Source organism: Emys orbicularis, chromosome 19 (genome assembly GCF_028017835.1).
Source record: "Emys orbicularis isolate rEmyOrb1 chromosome 19, rEmyOrb1.hap1, whole genome shotgun sequence".
In the NCBI taxonomy this organism is placed as follows: Eukaryota; Metazoa; Chordata; order Testudines; family Emydidae; genus Emys; species Emys orbicularis.
In genome coordinates this window covers 7,955,197-7,963,354 of record NC_088701.1, presented here as the reverse complement: position 1 = coordinate 7,963,354, position 8,158 = coordinate 7,955,197, and the positions used below count along the sequence as shown (strand labels likewise).

The 8,158-nt window shown below is 60.8% G+C and overlaps 1 protein-coding gene across 1 annotated transcript in view; it reads left to right on the top strand.

Moving 5' to 3' along the window:
• The first annotated feature begins 326 nt into the window (after positions 1-326).
• The window catches only part of PNPLA6 (patatin like phospholipase domain containing 6), a 78,832-nt gene continuing 71,000 nt past the window's right edge, over positions 327-8,158 (top strand). The window contains exon 1 of the mRNA XM_065419652.1: positions 327-361. The gene's annotated coding sequence lies outside the window, so the exon portion shown is untranslated. The remainder of the gene's footprint in view (positions 362-8,158) is intronic.

Here is an 8,158-nt window from a genome sequence, read left to right as displayed (position 1 = left end):
ACCTAGGACATGTCACTTCAAGTCGATATATCTTAGGGCGACTTACCTCGCGTCCTCAGGGCGCGGGGTCGACTGCCGCCGCCCTCCCCCCCCGACTCCGCTTCCGCCTCGCCGCGGTGGAGGCAGAGCGATCGGGGATCGATTGAGCGCGTCTCAATCGATCCCCGATAGATCGATCAGCGACATCCCCTCTGACTCTCTTAAGATGGCGGCCGCGACACAACCGTCGCGGTGTCAATGACATATGGCTGCGCCGTGGGTGCCGGGCGGGTGGCAGCGAAGGAGGGAGCGTTTAAAGGGACCATGAACCAACGGCTGCGGAGGCTGGAGCCGGGCAGGAGGCTGCAGCGGGGCCGCTGAGGTAGGGGTGGGGACTGCGTGTGCGATCCTGAGGGAGCTGCTGCTAGGGCGCTGAGGGGGTGGGTATGTGGCTGGCAGTGCTGGCGGGAGCAGTGCGTAGGGTGGGTGTGGGGGGAGGGGCTGTGGGGGGGTGGGTATGTGGCTGGCAGTGCTGGCGGGGGCAGTGCATAGGGTGGGTGTGGGGGGAGGGGATGTGGTGGGGTCAGGGTGGGGTGGGTATGTGGCTGGCAGCGCAGTTGGGGGCAGTGCATAGGGTGGGTGTGGGGGGAGGGGATGTGGTGAGGTCAGGGTGCGGTGGGTATGTGGCTGGCAGAGCAGGCGGGGGCAGTGCGTAGGGTGGGTGTGGGGGGAGGGGCTGTGGTGTGGTCAGGGTGCGGTGGGTATGTGGCTGGCAGAGCAGGCGGGGGCAGTGCGTAGGGTGGGTGTGGGGGGAGGGGCTGTGGTGTGGTCAGGGTGCGGTGGGTATGTGGCTGGCAGAGCAGGCGGGGGCAGTGCGTAGGGTGGGTGTGGGGGGAGGGGCTGTGGTGTGGTCAGGGTGCGGTGGGTATGTGGCTGGCAGAGCAGGCGGGGGCAGTGCGTAGGGTGGGTGTGGGGGGAGGGGCTGTGGTGAGGTCAGGGTGGGGTGGGTATGTGGCTGGCAGCATACGCAGGGGCAGTGCGTAGGGTGGGTGTGGGGGGAGGGGCTGTGGGGGGGTCAGGGTGCGGTGGGTATGTGGCTGGCAGCGCAGGCGGGGGCAGTGCGTAGGGTGGGTGTGGGGGGAGGGGCTGTGGTGAGGTCAGGGTGGGGTGGGTATGTGGCTGGCAGCGCAGGCAGGGGCAGTGCGTAGGGTGGGTGTGGGGGGAGGGGCTGTGGGGGGGTCAGGGTGGGGTGGGTATGTGACTGGCAGCGCAGGCGGGGCAGTGCGTAGGGGAGGGGCTGTGGGGGGGTGGGTATGTGGCTGGCAGTGCTGGCGGGGGCAGTGCATAGGGTGTGGGGGGGGTCAGGGGGGGTGAGTATGTGGCTGGCAGTGCAGGTGGGGGCAGTGTGTAGGGTGGGTGTGTGGGGGAGGGGCTGTGGTGGGGTCAGGGTGGGGTGAGTATGTGGCTGGCAGCGCAGGCAGGGGCAGTGCGTAGGGTGGGTGTGGGGGGGAGGGGCTGTGGTGGGGGTGCGGTGGGTATGTGGCTGGCAGTGCAGGCAGGGGCAGTGCGTAGGGTGGGTGTGGGGGGAGGGGCTGTGGTGTGGTCAGGGTGGGGTGGGTATGTGTCTGACAGCGCAGGTGGGGGAAGTGCGTAGGGTGTGTGTGGGGGGGAGGGGCTGTGGTGTGGTCAGGGCGCGGTGGGTATGTGGCTGGCAGTGCTGGCGGGAGCACTGCGTAGGGTGGGTGTGGGGGGAGGGGCTGTGGTGTGGTCCGGGTGGGGTGGGTATGTGTCTGACAGCGCAGGTGGGGGAAGTGCGTAGGGTGTGTGTGGGGGGGATGGCCTGTGGTGAGGTCAGGGTGGGGTGGGTATGTGGCTGGCAGTGCTGGCGGGGGCAGTGTGTAGGGTGGGTGTGGGGGGAGGGGCTGTGGTGGGGTCAGGGTGGGGTGAGTATGTGGCTCGGCTCGCAGCGCAGGCAGGGGCAGTGCGTAGGGTGGGTGTGGCGGGTGGGGCTGTGGGGGGTCAGGGTGGGGTGAGTATGTGGCTGGCAGCGCAGGCGGGGGCAGTGCGTAGGGTGGGTGTGGGGGGAGGGGCTGTGGTGTGGTCAGGGTGGGGTGGGTATGTGTCTGACAGCGCAGGTGGGGGAAGTGCGTAGGGTGGGTGTGGGGGGAGGGGCTGTGGTGTGGTCAGGGTGGGGTGGGTATGTGTCTAACAGCGCAGGTGGGGGAAGTGCGTAGGGTGGGTGTAGGGGGAGGGGCTGTGGTGTGGTCAGGGTGGGGTGGGTATGTGTCTGACAGCGCAGGTGGGGGCAGTGCGTAGGGTGGGTGTGGGGGGAGGGGCTGTGGTGTGGTCATGGTGGGGTGGGTATGTGTCTGACAGCGCAGGCGGGGGCACTGCGTAGGGTGGGTGTGGGGGGAGGGGCTGTGGTGTGGTCAGGGCGCGGTGGGTATGTGGCTGGCAGTGCTGGCGGGAGCACTGCGTAGGGTGGGTGGCTGTGAGGGAGGGGCTGTGGTGTGGTCAGGGTGGAGTGGGTATGTGGCTGGCAGCGCAGGCGGGGGCAGTGCATAGGGTGAGTGTCTGGGCATGGGGGAAAGGGCAGTTCATGGGGTGTGGTGCTAGGTATCAGGGTGGAGGGATGGTGTGAGGGAGTATGTTGTTGCCTAGGGGTGTTGTGGCAGATGGTGGTGGGTTAGTGGGGGTAGGTGTGTGGGGAGGATGTAGTACCGGTTAGCAGTAATGGTGAGAGGCAATGCATGACTGGCAGGGTGTGCGGGTACCTAGTTTGTTGGGGGCCAGTGCGGGAGGTATTAGTACCTGACTGGCTAGCAGTGTGTCTGGTTGGAGGGCTCATTGTGCTGAGTAGTGTGTGCGCATGTTTTGTCTGGGTCCATAGGGCTGGGTCACTGGCTCTGGGTGGGAGGCCAGGCTGCCTGCTTGTGCAATGAGGCAGTGGCCACAGAGATTGGTCTGTGTTCCTGATGGCACTGGCTGGTTTGGGCACAATGAGGCTGGGTGACTGGTGGTGGGCCCACTGGTGGGGTTGGTTGGCAGCTAGTGTATGTTGGGGCAGTGGCCTGGGCCATGGCAGTGGCTGGCTGGGAGCAGGCAGTAGTGAGGAATAGTTTTGTTGGGGCAGTGCTAGGGGGCGGCCAGGAGGGGATAGGTCGCCAGTTGGTGCTGCGTAGCTGCTGTGGCTTCTTACAGGGGGTGGTGGGCTCTGCTTGGTTCTGGGGGAGCCAGTGCTAGGTGCTTCAGAGAGGTGCTTGGGGGAGCGGGTGGCGCTGGACAGGTTGGAGAGGCACTGGGTGGGGCAGCCCAGGAATTGGGCTGCGGTGGGACTTTGGTCGGCTGGCCAGCAGGTGCGGCTGGCGCAGCACCTGCCTGTCACTGGTGCAGCAGCAGGAGTCCAGGGGTCACTGGCTCCCAGATGCCATTAGCTCAGCACATAGCATGTATGGAGCATGCACTGCCATGCAGGACGGACCCATCTCTCTCTCTCCCCCTCCCCCCATGACCCATCTTCCCTGGGCTGCTGCTCTTATTAGCCCTGTAGCAGAACACCCTCCAAGCCCCGCCTTGGGGCCTGCGGGCCCAGCTCAGTGTGACTGTCGAACAGTTCCAGGGCACTGATAAATCCACCTCTGCTAGGATTCTTGCCTAGGCTCCGTGACCCATTCCTAAGGGCGGAGCAGCTCATCATCTGCCTCCTGTTGGGTTCTGGCAGTAGGACAAGGCCCCTGCCAAGCTGGGCACAGGCCAGAGGGCTGATTGCCAGGGGTGGACACTTCTGTTCCCTCATCCTTGCACCAGTGCTCACTGTCACAGGGCAGTGTGATTGACAGCTCCTCTCATCCCAGGAGGCATAGGCGCCAACTTTTCCCGGCGCCGGTGGGTGCACAACCCCACCCCATCTCCTGCCCCGCCCCTATTCCAACCCCTTCCCCAAAGTCCCCACCCCAACTCCGCCCCCTCCCTGCCCCTATTGGACCCCTTCCCCAAATCCCCGCCCCAGACCCACCTCTTCTCCAAGCGTGCCGCATTTCCCCTCCTCCCCCCTCCCTCCCAGCGCTTGCTGTTTCGCAGTAGGAAGCGCTGGGAGCGAGGGGGAGAAGCGGGGACACGGCGTGCTCGGGGAAGAGGCGGAGGCGGAGCGGAGGCGAGTTGGGGCGGGGGGGCGGGGCGGGGAGCTGCTCACCCACCAATTTTTCCACCTATGCCAGGAGGAGCCAGCTGGTACGTGTAGGGGGTGAGGGGATCTATCCTAGAGTGGACATGTGGGTGACTCCTCATCAGCCCCACCGTGCCTGGGAGGGATGAGTCGTGTTGATCCGTGAGGCCGCTACTCTCCGAAGAGCCCCCTGGGCCTGCAGCTGGACAGGCTCTGTGAGCTTGCAGGCAGCTGACATTGGTGCTGCCCTCCTAGCCCTTAGTGACACAGTGGGCCTGGCTAGTGGCTCTGAGAGTGAAGGAGCGGCCTGGCCAGTTGAAAACTGGTCCATGAGATCTCTGTGCTTCTCTGAGTTATGTGGCTCCTGATCATCGTCAGCTCTCAAACACGCCAGCATGACCCCCGTTCTGAGTCCTGCAGGCCTAGGAGAGCGCCAAGCCCCTGCTGTGCCCAGTGATTCTGCTACAGAGAACTACACCCCCTGGCCCTCTCAATGCGGCTCTCCCCTCTCCTGCCTGGAAGCTGACCTTTTAAGCACACTTCCCCGGATTGGTATTAGGTGTGTTTTGTAGATTGTGAAGCTGAGGCACAGAGAGGCCAAATGACTCTCCCAGAATTGGGAGTTGGTGGGCAGAGCTGGGCATGGAAACCTGGAGTCCTGGCCCCCTGCCCACCAGGAGATCATGCTCCACAACCCCCGGTGTATTATCTGGTTTGACCTACATGGTTCCAGTGAAGGCTTGGCTGTTACCTGCCTTTGTAGGGGCAGTGTGCATGAAAGGCCAGGATTCCCAGAGCCTCGGAGGTGCAGCTGTTACCCTGAGTAATGGTGGGGTGGAAGGGGATTGAAGGCCAGAGCCGGAGAGGTGAGGGTCGAGGGGCTGCTCACCTGTGCCCACTGCTAACTCTCCACCTTGAGTGTGTTGCTTTGGGCCCGGTCTGGCAAAGCTGCACCCAGTTCTGCACTCTGCAAGGGCTGGGCTAGCGATGGGGGTGTGATGCGATGAAAACCCTAATCTAATCGGACCGTGCCCAGGAGACAGGCTCTGCAGCACCGGCTGACTCCTGGGTGACCTCCGCTGAATTGCTCCCCCCTTCACATGAGGCCAGTCACCCCCCCGGTAGGGGCCCTGGGGTTCAGTCACTGGTTTGTGGTGGAGGTGGTGTCTCTGATGAAAGGCCAAGTGTTAATAATAGATGCCCACCATATTGGCAAGCTGCCTGAGTGCCAGTGTCACAACAGTGCTGCTGCCTAGCTCTGCTGTGGGTCAAGGGCCAGGAAACTTGCTAGGGAATGGGCACTTGTGCAACCCAGGTAGCTCGCCTGTGTGTCAGGAGCCCAGCTTGGCTGTGCCAGGCACCCTGTGTCTTAGTGCATGTGCAGCAATGCACTGCCAGCCAGGCGAGAGCATAGCCTGGGTATTAGGGCTGCTGCTCACAGCTGGTGTGGGCATGCTGCCTCCTTTGCTACGCGAGAGCCATGCCTGGCATTTCCCATGCCAGACGCCCTGTGGCATCTCTCAGCAGGAGCCCTGCCTTGAGACAGTGCTGCAGCTGCATTTGCTGCTCCTGCTGCTGTAAGGTCAGATGCTGGTTCCTAATGGGGAGCATCTGGCAGTGCCTGTTCTGCCGGTGCCAGTCACCAGGGCAAAGCATACTTGGCAAAGAATTGAAAAGAGAAAATGGCAGAATGAATGCCAAGCTGGATACCAGTGCTTCTGGGAATGTCCGCCTGGGCCCCCAACTACAGCTAAGGAGGGTGGCAGATCTCATGCCTTCAGAAGCTGTCTGTGGCCAACTCCCCCTTCTGTCTGAACAGTGGCATGCCATGCTGTCAGCCCCTCTGGGGGTGCAGTCAGCGTCCGTCTCACAGTTGTCTTGTGGCTGATCTGCCCAGCGTGGGGGCTGCTTCATTGGGGTGTTGAGTTCCCTCCTTTGCCCGGCACCAGCTCTCACTAAGGCTGTTGGCACTCTGGGGCATCCTCCTTTGCATCTAGCTTGCAGCCGAAGGCACAAACCTTGTGTACAGGAGCAAGTTAACACCTCACTGCCTCCCACCAGGCATCACCATCCTGTGCAGGGGTGAGGTCACTCCCTGAGCAGTTCTCCTCACAAGTAGCTGCTCCCCACTTGGAGTCTCTTTTTAACATTGCCCTTCTCAGCTAGTGTGTTCTGTGCGGACACAGCCCTTAATCTGAGCAAAGACCTGGACCATGCAGCTCCAAGCCAGGCCATGATTGAAGGGATGCCATCACTGCTTTTGATACGGTCTTCCACAGTATTCTTGCCAGCAAGTTAAAGAAGTATGGATTGGATGAATGGACTCTAAGGTGGATAGAAAGCTGGCTAGATTGTCGGGCTCAGCGGGTAGTGATCAACGGCTCAATGTCTAGTTGGCAGCCAGTATCAAATGGAGTGCCCCAGGGGTTGGTCCTGGGGCTGGTTTTGTTCAACATCTTTATTAATGATCTGGATGATGGGATGAATTGCACTCTCAGAAAGTTCGCAGCTATCACTAAGCTGGGGCGGAGGTAGATAATGCTGGAGGGTAGGGATAGGGTCCAGAGTGACCTAGACAAATTGGAGGATTTGGCCAAAAGAAATCTGAGGAGGTTCAACAAGGACAAATGCAGAGTCCTGCACTTAGGAAGGAAGAATCCCATGCACCGCTACAGGCTGGGGACCGACTGGCTAAGCGGCAGTTCTGCAGAAAAGGACCTGGGGATTACAGTGGACGAGAAGCTGGATATGAGTCAGCAGTGTGCCCTTGTTGCCAAGAAGGCCAACGGCATATTGGGCTGTATTAGTAGGAGCATTGCCAGCAGATCGAGGGAAGTGATTATTTCCCCTGTATTCGGCACTGGTGAGGCCACACCTGGAGTATTGCATCCAGTTTTGGGCCCCCCACTACAGAAGGGATGTGGACAAATTGGAGAGAGTCCAGCGGAGGGCAACGAAAATGATTAGGGGGCTGGGGCACATGATTTATGAGGACAGGCTGAGGGAACTGGGTTATTTAGTCTGCAGAAGAGAAGAGTGAGGGGGGATTTGATAGCAGCCTTCAACTACCTGAAGGGGGGTTCCAAAGAGGATGGAGCTCGGCTGTTCTCAGTGCTGGCAGATGACAGCAAGAAGCAATGGTCTCAAGTTGCAGTGGGAGAGGTCTAGGTTGGCTATTAGGAAACACTATTTCACTAGGAGGGTGGTGAAGCACTGGAATGGGTTACCTAGGGAGGTGGTGGAATCTCCATTCTTAGAGGTTTCTAAGGCCTGGCTTGACAAAGCCCTGGCTGGGATGATTTAGTTGGTGTTGGTCCTGCTTTGAGCAGGGGATTGGAGTAGATGACCTCCTGAGATCTCTTCCAACCCTAATATTCTATGATTCTATGACTGTGGGGCTCGCACCAGCTGCTGGGCAAGAGGGACCCTGGTTTTGATCCCATCTGACAGTTCCTGCGGTCCTAGACAGCAGCAGAGGCAGGTTCAGGAGGCTGGGTGTTCTGCACTTGTCAGACTCTGCACTGACCTCTGGGAGCAGGCGGTGAGAGTGGGTGGGTCGGTGTGCGTGTGGGGTATGTCTACACTGCAGTGAAACCCATGGCTGGCCTGGGTCAGCTGACTTGGGCTGAGGGGCTATAAAACTGCTAGCTGGGGGACCCGTGCTCTGCTTCCCTGCAGAGAGGTGGGGGAAATCTCCTTGGTTGCTAGGTGTGACTGTCCTGGCTTTTGGGGCTCCCCTTGTCTTTTCGGATCCTCCACTGACATGGGTCAGTTTCAGCCAGTCCTTAACGACCCATTCGTTCCACTGCAGACAGCGTGACCCAACATCTCTTAAGAACAGCCATACAGGGTCAGACCAAAGGTCCATCCAGCCCATATCCTGTCTTCCAGCAGTGCAGAGGTGCTGGGGGAGGGGGGGGGGGTGGCAGAACCCTCTTGCTTGGAGTGGTTTCCATCATATACTGCATTTAGTTTTGTTCAGTGGCTTTCAGCACCTCCGCTATAAAAATTGTG